The sequence below is a fragment of the Numida meleagris genome, chromosome 1, assembly GCF_002078875.1.
Source record: "Numida meleagris isolate 19003 breed g44 Domestic line chromosome 1, NumMel1.0, whole genome shotgun sequence".
Lineage (NCBI taxonomy): Eukaryota > Metazoa > Chordata > Aves > Galliformes > Numididae > Numida > Numida meleagris.
In genome coordinates, this window is record NC_034409.1 from 141,251,848 (window position 1) to 141,267,361 (window position 15,514).

Sequence of the window (15,514 nt, forward strand, 5' to 3'; positions counted from 1 at the left end):
AAATATCAAAGAACAACTTTGTCTGATCTCACAGACAACCTTCAGATTCTTAAGTTTGTGGCATACTGCCATGCCTGGGGAAATATGAGCTGAGTTCAACTCAAGGATAAAAACATCCACATGCAAGTTCTCTAGTTTGAGACAGTTTGGCAGTGAAGCGTGGGTTAGGTGCATCATCAGAAAAATTATGCCTCAGATAGATGGAAATCACCTTTCTAATACTGACATACAAAATTAGCTGTGGCACTGAAAGCTGTTATTCTAGCTGCCTACCTGGTCACCAAGGAACAGTAGTTGCCATGTGTTAGATCAGCTTAGGTGAATGGATGATTGGAAGAAGGCTTGGAGTGCTTAATGAAGGAAACCATTATGTTTTTAATGACAGAGCAGGTTGACAAAGACATGTGAAATAGTCTGTCCAAGGGTGCCTGCAAAGCAGATTTTAAAAGCTGCTGAAACTCCAGTCTCCTGAATCACAGTCCTGACTTTTTTGACACGTCATTCTGATTGCTGTATTTGAAAGATCAAAGATTGCTAATAGACATAGGAGAACTATCTGTAGTACGTTGTTTTCATCTAGATGTTAGTAATCAGGATATAAGCACCTCTCAGTATCGTAGTTAGAAACTGACAATAGAAAGCTGATTACTAAATTTCAAAATACTGCGTAATTCACAGCAGCGACAAAATGTTAAATAAGCTTTCTTAAATTAGGAATGTTAAAAACAGAGTAATAACTGGAAAGTCTATCAATATTTTATAAATCTCTGTTTTGTGATGTACCTTTATATGTAGTTAACAGGTAAGTAATGAAGTAGATCTTTTCTGTGTAATTACAGTATTTTATCGTGTATGTTCATTGATGTTTTACTTCTGCATGTTATTATACAGCCTGTCCTTTTGGATCCTGAAGTGTATCATTACAAAAATCACAAGAACATAGCACTTTGACAGCTAGCATATTATTACTGCCACTTAATTTGTGGTATAGAAGTATTTGATACTTCTCTTTGTTTTTCTTTTCTTAGAAAAAAAAAGGGGGGGGGGGAGCTTTTTTACAGCTTTATTATGGGGTGATCGACCTGTCCCCATCAGATAAAAGTTAATAGAGTTCTTTATACTGTGAGGACATGCCAAGCAGGTAACAACATAATTGAAAAGTCCCTTAATATTGGCCATACCCTGCTCACAATTTTATAGGCAGCTTTTACTTTAAAGGGATGGAAACTGAAAAGATAACATAGGTTTTGGTACTTGACAGTTTCCAGGTTTTCTGTTTTTAGTTTTGAGGTATTCTGTTCATCTGTTGTATCTATATTTGAATGCATGCATATATGAATTTTTTAAGGAAGAACATAGTTGTAGACCATTGATAAATATGGCTTGAAGTTATCTTGTCAGGATAATCTAGTCTATCTCCTTTCTGTCTGAAGCAGATTTCACAATCTTTCCAGGCAATCTGTTGCGCTACTTTGTTGTCTGTACTTTCTTGAAGTCTAACCTGAATCTTTCTTTTTGCAATTTAAGATCATAACTTCTTATCTTGTTCAATATGGACATAGACAAACTTCAAAAAAGCTTTTTAGCATCTCTGAAGATCATCATTATGCCTCTACTACCCTCTAAGAACCTGCTAGACAACATAGTTCTAAATGTTTCAGTCTTTTGCTGTAAAACTAGTATATATTTTACACCTCAGATTATTCTTGCTGGCCTTCAGTAGACTTTCTCCAGCTAACACACCTCTTTGCTGAAGTTCAGTGCTGGCAGAATATTCCAGTAAAGCCATTACTTAATGTGTTTTTAAGCTTTACTGTCATTTCTACATCCCAGTGAGATGTTTTCCACTTTCAAAACAGCATGATGAGGGTGATTCATGTGTTTTCCTGATTTGCTACTGCCTTTGTGTCCCTTCGTAAGAGCTGCCATTACTGTTTTCCAACCTGTATTCACTTACTTGATTATTTATTTTAAAAAGTAGAACTTCACATTTGTCTCTTTTCAATACCATGCTTTCTTATTTTTTTAGACTATTTCTTCAGTTTGCCAAGTTCTTCTTGAGTTTTATTTCCTTCTCCCTAAGTACTTTCAGTACCTCTTAGCTTACTTTTATCTGACATCTGATGAATACTATTTATTTTCTATCAACTTGATCAAAAGTAATCCAGATCAGAAACAGATTCTTATGGAAATTCATTTGATAGTCTTCCATCCTGACAATGTGTAACTAGTAGCTGCTTGTTAGGTAACTCAGCAAATGGTTTTGTACCCGTCACAGAATAGTTTCTCCTAGCCACATTTCTGTTTGGCTACTTTTCTCAAAGAATTATGGTCAGCACTCACACAGGTATATCTTAGAACTGTTTATGAAGCAAGGCATCAAATGAAAAATTGAGTGAAGAATAAATTATCTAAGCCCTCTGTACCCTGAACCCGTTACTCTGTGAGGTTCTAAGAGAGAGAATAATCTGCTAGGTGAAACGACTTCAGACGTTTAAGGTTCCAGCTAATGAAGGGTTGCAAGGAGTTACTGGTTTTTCTGGTAAGTGGCTCAGGAACTCAGTAGAAACTCAAATGCTCTTTCCAGCAGTTTGACACACAACTTCTTAAGTAGATGTTGTTCCTATGCAGAAACAACACGCTATCTGTCAGGATGCCTGAAAGATTTTTCAAATACTACCCATGGGGCTGAGTGGGTGTAAGAGAAAGGAAATGAATGAAAGGCTTGGCTGACTGTGGATGTGGGTGGCAAAGCTCCTTACTACTGACTATACCTGTATAGTACTGTCAAGCTCTTCTCTTTTTCAGACTTCTTGGCTGATTTTGATTCAGGCTTCTATAAAAAGATTGATGTTTGCTTCATATTAGAACAGCCTTCAGCATTGACTCACACTGAGAGCATCAGGTGCATTCACAGTTGGCCTGTTTCTCATTTTACAGTCTTGTCTGTTTTTCCAAGCAATGTTTAACTTCATAGAGTGTATCTGATAGTGTGACAGTATTGTGAAGTGTGCAAATACTTTGAGCTAAATATGGAGAAAAATGACCTTCATTCTATAAATTAACCCAAATGACTGTACAACTCATTAGATGTGATTGTATTTGCATATTTTCATCCAACATATCTAAAATGCATAAATATAATTGTTGAATTAAATAGGAGCATGGGAGACTTGGCAGTTGGGGAACTGTAATAAGTACTTCCGCCTTCTGTGTCACTGTCTGTGTGACTGTGTGTCTACCTCCAGACATTGTGTTTAATGTGGCAGTAATTGCTGTCAGGGCCACACTAATGTTACTGGTAGGGCTGAATGCCTGGGTGCTGCTGAAAAGGGTGTCATGTAGAAAAGAAAAATACAAGAACCCCTCCAGCCCCCAGTACCTTTTGCTGGGTCTTGGATAATTTTCCTTCTTACTTGTACTTTCCATATAGTACAGATCCTTTTTGCTTTCAGGTTTTTGTAACGTCTGGCTATTTAGCATGCGTCATGGGTTCAATCATCTGTAATCACCTACATATGTACACTTGCTGCTACTTTACTGATTTTACTCTTCACATAATCCTACAGACTTATTTTTTCATTAGTTACAATGCTATGTATTGCTTAAAATATTCTCAAAAGGAAAGAAAGACCAGAGTGAAAGATCCCTGAAAGTCAAAAAATATTCTACAAGGTAAGGGAAAGAATTTCTATGCCATGAAAGATCATTTCAAAGAAGGAAGCAGGGGATATTATTCTATGTTGTATCGCCAGTCTGTTGCTTGCTGGGGTCAGTACTCTATGGAATGATAATAATTGCATCTGGTACATGCCGAGAGTGTTTGTCAAAGACTGCCATATTAATGTCCATTTTATGTGTAGGAAATAAACGCACAGATGTTGTATCTTGGAAAGAATGAAATTCCAATGCTAAGGAGTGCTTCAAATAGCATATTAAAAAAAAAAAATCTGTATTAAATATTTCTCCCATTATAGTAACAATGAACATTGTTCAATGACACAATGAGCCAGCTAAATCATCTAATTTCATGGGCTGTAGAACAGCAACAGAGCTTGAGGTCTCAGATATTTCACATTCATACTATAAGGACTTGTCCCTTATGATATGTGACCCAAAATTTAAATATTCTTGTCACGCCTACAGTTGAGAGCCTTTTTTTAAACTAGTAATTAGGAAAAAAGATTTTTTATGTCACTGTGAAAAATGTCTGCCACAAGTAGCATAAAATTGAACCTAATTTAATATTTGTTAATGGAAACATCATTGTGTGACCGAAGTCAACTTATTGACAACCTCTATTCACTTATAGCTGTTGTTTTATTGAAAAGTTTTAAAAATTATCAAAATAGCCTATTTGTTTAGCCATAAATTGGAATCTTATTTGCCAAACACTGGAGTTACACTGGTTCTTATAGGGGTTCTTTTAACATGCGGAAAAAACCTGAGAGTGTGCAACCAGTTTGAATTGAAAAGGCACTGCACTTAAGAGTAGAGTGCCATTAGGTCCACTCTTAGAAGGAAGGAGAAGACAAGAAAGTAGAAATGACATGATACTTGTCTCTTGGTAGCACTGTCAGTAACAGCCTGGTCTTTCTGGGTCCCTGGTGGGAGCCAGAGGAAACAGCTGAGTTGGCTCTTGTCCAAGGCAACTCCTATTTAGCCAGCTTTGAGCTTTTCAGGTTCATGAGGAATGGTGAACTACAAATTGATGACCAGAATAAAAATATTAGTAGGTTCTTTGTTCAAAGTAAAAGATACAGATAGCCAAAAGGATTATAGGGTTGTTTGCAGCCTTCTAAGATGCTGCCTTCCTTTCTGCCCTTTCACACAGAAGACTCCATCTGAACAAAGCCAGTGCGGTTTTACATGAGCACACAGGGCCAGTAATGCAGATAAGCATCAAAATCACAGACTGAATCCCTTGGCTATTGGTCTATTGGTATCTGGGATACCAGAAAGCAATGAGCGGATGTAACTAAGTCAGGGTCACCATTTAATTGTACCAGATAGGGAGATGAGTTCTTCTGTGAGAACTGTTGACTCGGTAATTATTTCATCAAAGCTTGGGGTCAGACTCTTTTCTTCTGTAGAGGATATGTACATTTAATATTATGTACTGAGTCTTAATACTCCATTTATCGTACCACATGTATCATAGTATTAAATACTTTGATAAAAAGACCTAACGGCATTCTACTTATACAGCTCTTTGTGTCAAATGCTTGCATGTAAAGTGCCTAATAAGGAGGCCTTCATCCATGACAGTGGCCTGTGTGGTTGTTGTGTGGCAACATGACAAGTGGTAGCAATGCTAATGTGTAAAGTTGTGAGAATGGAATCAGGGAAGCCATTCACAGTGCCTAGCAATGAAAGTGGTATTTTCTAAATGTGAACCAAAATGACTGAAAGCATACCCCAATAGTCAGCTGACTGAGAAACCTATGAAAATGATTATTTTTAATATGGCAGTAGGTTTTTGATTTTTGAACTGGAATTTTTACCTAAACCTTGCAGATGGAGAGTAACAGGGCCCTGATTCCAGCTGAGGCACTGTTGTGGGTAAAACAGATTTTGCTCAGTGAATTTCACTTGATTTGTTTTATTGCCAATTGACATAAACTTTCAATCACTGACTCAGGTATTGAGAAGCAAAGAAGACAAATAAGTAAAGAAACAGGGAAAACACCTTCACTCCTTTTCTTGTCTCAGTTTCAGTCTGCACACCTCTCCTCCACATGTCCTAGTCCCCACTCCCTGCTTTTGCTTCATGTGAAGTGAAGTTGGGTACAGAACCTGGGTTAGGTGTGTAGTGGCTTCTTTCTTTCCTCTCCTTGTTTCATAGTTTTCTTCTATTGCTTCTTCCTTGCTCAGGTCCTCTGCTTCAGTATGGGTTTAGCCATGGGCCACAGTCCCTTCAGGAATGGCCTTCCTCTTGTGTGCCTCCTGCTGCCAAAACCCCTGCAGACGCTGCTGCCTTCCTAAACCCTGGCACCTAAATAAACAGAAGCAGGCTAACTTTGCCTTTGAACAGGAAGCTTTAGAAGGTGAGGCAGCATTTTTGTGAGCCCAGAGAACTAAGGGAAATGGTTCATTTGCCCTGTGTACTCAAGGTCAGAACAGTTTAGGATCCTTGTTGTGTTTTTCCTCTAGGGAAATAATTCTAGTTACGAAGGGTATGAGCACTGTGGGCAGTGAGCCACGGCTATGTGAATGAGGAAAACAATTTCAGGTTGTACCTTACATATAACAAACAAGGTGAAAGGGGGTAAACTAGTGAATCCCTTTGTAGGCTTAAGGCACAATACTGTTTTCACCGCTTGCAGCTTTCTAAGGACTGGGTTAGTAAAGTCATGCTTAATTTTCCATCAGAAAGAGCTTCATGACAGAAGGCCTTCCATTTTTGCTTTTGGGTTTTTTGTTTAGCAGGAAAAATACTAATGAATTGCAGCATGTTGAAGTTAAATATAGACAAATGTAATTTACAGGATACAGGATAGTATCTTCTAGATCAAATTTAACTCTCACAGAAATACGATATGTCAAATCCAAACATTTTAGGAAATTTTGTAAAGACCTACATCTATTAAGGTATCTTGATAGTTATAGCTATGAAGCTTTAAGCTTAATACCTTGAAGCTGTTAAGTTATCTTGATACTTCGTTGTTGCATTTTTTCTGAGAATTTTTTTTTTAATTATTTGCCAGGTTATTACAATTTTGATGCTTTGTTTATGTATTGCTTCTCATACTTCAGTGTCATGTAAGTGGCTGAGTTACCACTTCCTCCTCTTCTCAAGAAAACGGATTTCTGAATACCTTAGCTTCCAAATGCAATTAATATTGTCTTACAAATTGAATAATTAGGACAGTTTCAAACATTCTGGTCCATCCTCTCTCTACTATATGTATGCTTAGTAGTTTTGCTAGTAACTTAATGTTAAAATAGATAATAAGAATGACATAACTTTGAACTGACAAAGATGAAAGATTTATCAATGCATTGTGCAGAAAATTCATTTTGGTATTACAGAATTACTCAGACTTGTCTTAAAAGCAAAATCATATGGCTTAATTCTCAAATCGGTGCACCAAGAGAAGGCTGTTGTTTAGGAGCAGAAACAGAAAAGAAAGCTAGGCAAATTTCTTTTAGTAAAATTTGCTTACACAGTTCAATATGTCCAGTCTTGACAGTGTCCATGGAACATAAATTTCATGTGTTGCACAGTAAAGCACAGTGTGATAAACAGCACCTTTCAGCTGACAGCAATAAGCTTTTCCCCTACACACATTTCTACATTCTGCATAGTGAACTTTATATCTTGATCCTATTTCTTCCCCTTCTGAGTGAGAAATATTAGGAAAAAAACTTTAAAATTAGCCACATAATTTTCCAAGAAGCTCACCAGTTCTGTAGTTTCCATGGCTGTGTTGTTGAGTAGCATTCAAGTGGTCTTTAACTGTTTTCCATGCTCTGGCAAGGATAGCATGTGTTATGTTTGTCACTTGTCCCTCTTAAGTGAATGCTTACAGTTTATTGCTATGCCTATACTTCAGCCCGGCTCCTGAAGAAGGTCTCTTGGTTCGGATACAATTCTGTCAGAACATTTGTGCTTCTGTCGTAAGTGGCCTCCAAGATGCTTGTGCTGGGTTGTTGCCTCTGTGAAGTTATTTCTTCATCTGTAGGCAGCCATATCCTCATTATATGTATTTTCTCCGTTTAAATTTATTTGAGAGTTTGTAACCCTCATAATCAAAACACCAATTTTTAAGCCATTTCTCAGGATAACTGGACAGCAGAATAGTTTAGAAATACTGGTATCCTCTGTATGGAGCTTTCTCCTGAGCAAACGTGGAGTGATTGGCCCTTACTTGTTCACTTCCTTTGGCCATAAATAAGTTGGTTATCCTTTGTAAGTGACTTACTCCTCCAGCCTGACAGAATGGGGTTTATACCCTCCCTGAACTATGCATGTAAGTGAGTATCTCTGTACATGATTGGATGTTAGGTTAGATATTGGGAAAAGTTTCTTCTCAGAAAGAGTGGTAATGCAGTGGAGCAGGCTGCCCAGGGAAGTAGTGGAGCCATCATCCCTGGAGGTTTTCAAGAAATGTAGATGTGGCACTGAGGGACGTGGTTAGTGGGCATGCTGGTGATGGGCTGACAGTTGGACTAGGTGATCTTAGTGGTCTTTTCCAATCTTTATGATTCTATGATACTTTGAAAATACAGTATTTTATTATTTAAAAGTATTGCACTAAGATTTATGAAAAGCAGACAAATGCATGTGTTTCATTATTCTTGATAGAGATTAGATGTAGCAGTTACCCAAGTCTATGGGGGATGATAGTGGTTTTAGAGTAACAATTAGCTCTGATTAGCAAAAATTCTGGGACACGTGGCAAAATTATTATTTCTGTAGAAAGATTGAAAAGGCCTTTCAAACATGAGGTCCTGATGAAACTTCCACTGAAGAGGAGTAGTTTGCAAGAAATCTTCAATTTATTATGATTTCATAATTTAGTATGACAATTCTACCTTAAACAGATGGTGTCATTATAAAATGGTCATTCTCTAGTGTAGGTCTGTGATAGTGAGGTTGCATGGATTGTGGAGAAAACAGGTCATTTCTTTACTTGTGAGGAAAACAGCGCCAAAATGATCAGACTACCAGGGAGCATGTTTCTTGAAAATCTTCAGTCTCTTCCAGCTTCTGAAATGTTGTATGTGTGATGTAGATTAAATTTTACTGAGGAATGAATTAGTAAAGAGCCTTTCATGAGAAATTTGCAGCAAATTAAAAGGACCTGTGTCTTAATACAGTACTACTCAATAAGCGGCCTGGATTTGGAATTAAAAAAAAAAAAAAGTGAGAAACTCCAACTTACTGCCTTAGCTATTCAGTGTTTCTGTGTACTTGTGACTTTCCTTGTTGACACCATTTTACTTGCCTCATTAATTGAGATCTTTTTTTTTTTAATATTAATGGTTTATAGACACAGAGCAAATAGCAAAAGTAGCATCCACTGAATTAGTTCTGTTACAGTAACAAATGATTTGTGGAAGTTGTAGAGTTTGGAGAAATTAAGAGTAGTTTGAGTGGTCCTCCACAATTTTAATTTATTGCTGTGCTAATCCCAAAGTAATTGAGTCTTGCATTAAACCAAGCAGTCAGGTGAAACTAATGTGAATAGATTAGTACAGTTGTCTTGTACTGACAGTCGAAGAAAACTTTATTGCTGCTAAGCAAATTTGCTGGAACACGCTTCCCCTGGCATTCCAGGGTATGAGGTGTTAGTTTCAACAGCCAAGTAGTTAGCTCTGTAAGGGAGTAAAACAACTTTCCAGAAAGCTTTACTTTTTCGTCTGCTCTCAATTTTGTTTGTAATAGTGGATCTTTAGTGGTATCCATCCAATTCTTCTCTATATAGTTTAATATATTGCTCATGTCAGTACAGTATCCCACACAGCAGGTAATGACCTGCCTGACATCTGTGCTGTGTGCCTCGTCCATTCTCTTTCATTCTCTACTGTGCCTGGGAAGAATGAGAGAATGGTCTGCACAATGAACCGATATATTTTAGATAGATTTCATTTTGAAAGTAGATAGTTTGAAGTTTTCCTTCTAATATACCGTCTGATAAGGATTTATGTGGTAGGGTTGGCAATGTTGAAAAAACATACTTTCTGATGTTAACTGAAGGCCATAAATTTCACTAATCATAAGCTGAAGGGATGGAAAAGTGACAGAAATGCTGTCTTATGAGAAAGTTATAAGAAAGTGAGATTTGAGCCATCTCAAAGGGAAGCTTTAATTGCATCTTGTTGTTTTTTTCCACTGTAAATTGCATACCCTCAGACATGTCAATCTCTTATTGACATAGAACTTAATGCACTGTTTCTTAACTTATCTCAAGTAATACAGTACTAATTTATGTATGTGTAACTTTATCCCGGTGATTAGGAGGAGATCACAAGCATAATAATGAAAAAACTTACAGTTCATTAGAACTCACTTGCACTGGCATTGCCTTCTTAATGGGCTAGATTATCACCACTCCTCCTCTACTGCTTAGTGTCTCAAGAGGTCTTACTTGCTCCAACATACATTTTTAAGGAGTTGTGGAGTGGAAGTCGCAGTAAAATACAGTGCTGGAGACATTGTAACTCGTGTTGCAGGAACAGAGGGAGCTCCTAGGAAGCCTTCACATTGTGCTCAAAAGAATGTTCTGAGGTAAATGCCCTGTTAAGCAGGCTCCACAGATGACCGCTTCATGCTTGCTTTCTGCGTTCCTGCTCCAGCACAGCAAGGCCTCCCAGTGTGGTTTTGAGATGATGTGCACTCTGTGAAGACAGAGGGGGAAATTTGCTTTTGTACTGCGGCAACTGTTTACTTATAATTCCTGTGGGAAGCGTAAGTTAAACACTCAGGTCCGTTATCTACAGTGACTTTTCTTGTTCCTCTAATGCAGAATGCTAGCCAAAGGGTCCAATAATTTTGAGAGGCTAAATAAAGCAATCAAGGGATACGTGTACGAAGAATTCTATGGTCAAAGGAAAATAAATACATGTTTAAGACCCTCTCCTTAATGAAAATTTACTAAGAAAATAAATAGAAATATCTGCTTCGAGTAAACTAACCTCTCTGCCCACCACTGTGCATAAGAATTTAAGAAAGGCAATAACTGTTTCTGTATGGATTGCTACTCAACACCTCACAGTCTGACAAGGAGCAGAGAGCAATCTGAAGGAACAGAAAGTGGAATTACAAGCATGAGGGTAGTGTGCACTGCTCTGAAACAAAAGACATGACTGATTTCAGCCACACTACAGAGCAGGAAGCTCTTAGCCAATAGGCAAAGCATGAAGATAGGCAATTAGAAACCTGTCATTCCATACCAAGAAAATTAGATCCTATCAGTTTAATTATCAGTCCGTGCCATTAAGACAATATAGCTCTGCATAATGAAAGCTGCAGTTATAGGATAATAGAGGTAATTGTTTTCTCAGTGGAAGATTTTCACTTTCAGACAAGAGCTTCTGTATGTGACCACTTTACAGGCTTTGACCTTCAGTATTTGCATAATGCTTGAGACGCATTGTTTTACCTTGCCCCCTGAGGTTTAATTATTTTATCCTAAACAGCATTTTTGTAAAGCTTTTGAAATAAGCAAAAATGCACTACAAATAGAATCTATGATAGTCATGCAACAGACCCTTCTGCTATTGTAATTAGAATGTCTTACCAAATCATCTTTGATTTAAGATTTGATAATGCAGAGCCAGATTTCAGTTTGGTTTTCCCACTTCTGCTGAGCAATAAGGGGGAATAATGCAATTCCAGAAAATCTGCATCACAGATGGTCACTCTAGAGGGGGTACCATACATAGCAGAAGCCTAGGTGTGACTCCAGGACGTCAGCTCATCAGTGCTGACTGACTTCACACTGTTGCCACTCTGCTTGTGCCCTGTGGCAAGTCTATGATGGCCTACTCCTTTTGCAGTAAATGGTGTAGTCTCAGTTTGATCCTCTGTAACTCACATATTTAAACTGTGTATGTTTCCTTTCCTAAGTGTCTTTTATACCAACCGTTGGTTGGTACTTTCAGTTGTTGCTTTATTGTATTCCAGAGTCGGTGTTATTACAAGGTGAGGTGAAGAACTTCTTTCACAATATCTGTTATGCTGTAGCAGAAATATTAAGTCATGGCTTGAAACAGTGATTGAGCACCTGGTGGGAAGGCGGGGCCAGCCCAGAGGAGCTCAGGTGCATGCAATGTACCTGAGTAACCGGAACAGGTGGAGCCAGGATCCACCCCTTCCCAGACCTCATTTAAGGGTTGGCAGTGGAGGTAAGAGTATCTCACTGGAGATCCTTGCATACCTGAGGCCTTCTAAAGGTAAGGAGCTTTTTTCCTTTGTTTCTGTGCCCATGGCTGCTGTATTTGGGTATATCCTTGCTTCCTGCAGCCTATGTCTTTGCTACCCTGCTATCACTGCTGTACTTTTCATTGCATTATAGTGTTACGTATGCACTGTATTTGGAAAAGACCTAGGTTGCATGGTGAAAGAGTAGTAGAATATTTTGTATTCTCTGTGAACTACTGAAATATTTCTTCAAATAATGTGAGGACTACTTAATTCCAGTTCCTGCCATTGTCATAGAAACTGAAAAAGAGTATAAATGACTTGAAAGAATAAAAGCAGTATCTAAGAACATTAGATACCTTAAATATTCTTTGCATCAATCTGATATTCTAGTGATCAAATGGGGAACTAGATTTTGCAGTGTCTAAAAATAAATCTAACACCTCTAACAAACAACTACAATGCCTGTATCTTTCTGTATGTAGGATGCACTTCTGGGAAATAAATCTTCTTTGCCATGAGGACATTTTTCTTCAATGAATTATTTCAGTGTGCAAATAATTGCTGTCTCTCTAAGTAGAGACCTTTCCCTTAGCACAGCTAGCCGTTAATTGAAGTTAGGGTGGGGTGGAACCAGGCTGCACCTCTTTGTCACGCAGGTGAATTGCTTTCAGCTCTGCTCCACAGCAGAACAAGGTTTAATGAAGATTAAAGCCTGTGAAATAAAAAACACTACCTTCATACTTATTTCACATTTGTATTAACTGACTGCAGTTCCAACCAGGTGGATTTACAGTGTCTTGCAAATGACCCCTGGAAGGCAGGTACAGACTAGAGGCACAGCACCCTACAACCTCCATGTGAGTGACAGCAGCCGCAGAGGCCTTTGAGCTCTGCAGGGTATGAGTGTGGAGCATTACACGTAGAAACAGCTGGGAATAAAGATGATCTCTATAGGTATTTTTAATAGGCAGACTCTTTAATGAAATAAGCACCTTTGGAAGTTCTCCCTAATATTCAGCAGAACTGAAGACCTCCTGTTCCATCTCTGAAGGTGGGACTGATCATCTTGGAAAGTGTTGAGATAATTTTACTTACGCGCTGTAGTCAGCATTTTCCACTCTCACCTGAACGATCCTGTAGAAGATTATATTCTGCTTTTCCAACAGAACCGGAATACTGCCACCCTGAAGTACAGAGGATTACTGTAATGAGCATTACTTTGCCTCATTTCAGTAAGGGATGCGGACCATAGTTTATGCCTCTTAAGAGTGCTTAATTAGTGTCAGCTCTCCATTTGAGAAGTTTAGTTCACATCTGAAAAGGAGTAAAGCACACAACAGTATCATATAGCAATAGAGGCAAGTAGCAGTGTGCTCTGGCAGCCCAGAGGGCCAACTATGTTCTGGGCTGCATTAAAAGAGGAGTGGTCAGCAGGGAGAGGGAGGTGGTGGTCCCCCTCTACTCGGCTCTTGTGAGGCCCCATCTGGAGTACTGTGTCCAGGCCTGGGGCCCCCAGCACAAGAAGGACGTGGAGCTCTTGGAACGAGTGCAGAGGAGGGCCACCAAGATGATCAGAGGGCTGGAGCACCTCTCTTATGAGGAAAGGTTGAGGGAACTGGGCTTGTTTAGCTTGGACGAGAGAAGGCTCCAGGGAGACTTCACTGTGGTCTTCCAATACTTGAAGAGAGTGTATAAACAGGAGGGGGATCAATTGTTTGTGAGGGTTGATAGCGATAGGACAAGGGAGAATGGTTTTAAGCTGAGACAGGGGAGACTTAGGTTAGATATTAGGAGGAAGTTTTTCACACAGAGGGTGGTGACGCGCTGGAATAGGTTGCCCAGGGAGGTTGTGGATGCCCCGTCCCTGGAGGCATTCAAGGCCAGACTGGACGTGGCTCTGGGCAGCCTGGTCTAGTGGTTGGCGGCCCTGCACTTAGAAGGGGGGTTGAGGCTTGATGATCTTTGAGGTCCTTTTCAACCGGAGCCATTCTATGGTTTGTCTCGTCACTGTGAAGAAACTTGCAGTAACTATGCTCCCAATTTTGGCACTTAATTTAAACAACTGCAGTAACCAGGCTTCCAGCTAAGTTGTACACTTCTATAATTAATGGAAAAATTAAAATTATTTATTGCAGAGGTTTCAAAAGAACTGAAAATAATTACCCAAATTTTCTATCGGGGGTCCTGTTAGCCACCAGTGGGACAGGGTGCACAGATGCTGTGGTAATGTGTTTAAGAGAGAAAACTTCAGTTATCTGTTTTATTTATAGGGAGCTGAATATACAATGCTGATTCATCTTGACAGAGTTACCCAGGGGCTGATAAATTTAAATAAAATAGATTAGTCACAACAGGACTTCTGTATGTCTCTGCTGATAAACTGTGGTATTCTTTTCATTAAATTACCTGCCTATGGCAGGTTTTGCATGTTTTCTTTAATGATGGTATGTGTAGTACTCACATAGCTAATACAGAAAGATAACTTAGCTGTACTTGGCATACAAATATGTTTTTCACATTTGCTTTCCTTCTGCTATTTCCTTTTTTTAGACGCTTCACTTACAATTCGCAGGTTAAGTGACAGTTAATATGTTTATTGTCTTCTCTCAAACAAAAAAAACAGTTGTGTTACTATTTAATCCTCCCCTCTTTAAAAAAAAAAAAACTCCACCTGTGTTTTCTTTATTTTCCTGGTTTGCATTTCATGTATAATCGTAATTCTTCATTTCCTGGATCTTTTCATTTTTCCTCTTAGTGGCTTATATAGAACAGTGGACCAATGGTGATGATTTGCAGAGTGGTAGTGGCAGTGGTTGGAAATTGTTTACTATGGGAGATGTTGAGTAAGTCAGCATTCTACCATTATTATACCATAGATGTGGATATGTATCTCACTGACACCCACATATCAAGATGATAAATGCCCTGGAAATAGCTAAGGATATTGACTAAGTTCACTGGGGCACTAAGAGAAATTCTGAAGGGAGTTTGGAATATTTGGAGAGGGTACTGTTCTTAAGTAGTTGCTCTTGAAAACTTGTACTATTCATTTAGTTGATGTCTGTATGATTATTTCACAATCAGATTAGTTTTTGCAGTCTTTTTACCTGGTCAATCTTTTGTCAAGTGAAGAATGCTGCTCCTGCTATGCATTTACTAAAACTAGTTAATCTGCTCTACAGTACACTTTTACAAGCATCTTAATCCTAATCAAAATAGACTGTTAGTAGCTTCACACCTATCTGCTGTCTTTTCTCAAGTATTTTGCCAAATTTGTCAGATATTATGTTTAATCTTATCATACCAAACTTGCTAGTCTCCATCAGCTTGTCTATCTCTAGATGCTTTCTGACTTCATTCATTCCTTAGAAGTGCTATGACATCTGTACCACACGTGCATTCTTAGATATATAGACTCTTGGTATCTTTGAGGGCTATGAGTTGTTCATTTTTTCTAAATTTTTGGTTAGTTCCCCCCAGTCCTTAAGCAGTCCTTCATTTCAGTTAAATATTAGCATCAGCAATAGATTTGACTTGCTGTGCTGGTAGTTTCACTACTAGTAAGTGTTCAAATGTTTAGAACTGCTGTAGTGAATATCCTTGAGTAAGGGGATATAGTAACTTTTTAAGAAATTCAAGTAC

General features: G+C 38.5%; 1 protein-coding gene across 9 annotated transcripts in view; it reads left to right on the forward strand.

The window, feature by feature from the left end:
• Nucleotides 1-15,514, forward strand: part of NALCN (sodium leak channel, non-selective) — a 219,176-nt gene that overhangs the window by 53,330 nt on the left and 150,332 nt on the right. The gene's annotated exons all lie outside the window — the stretch shown is intronic.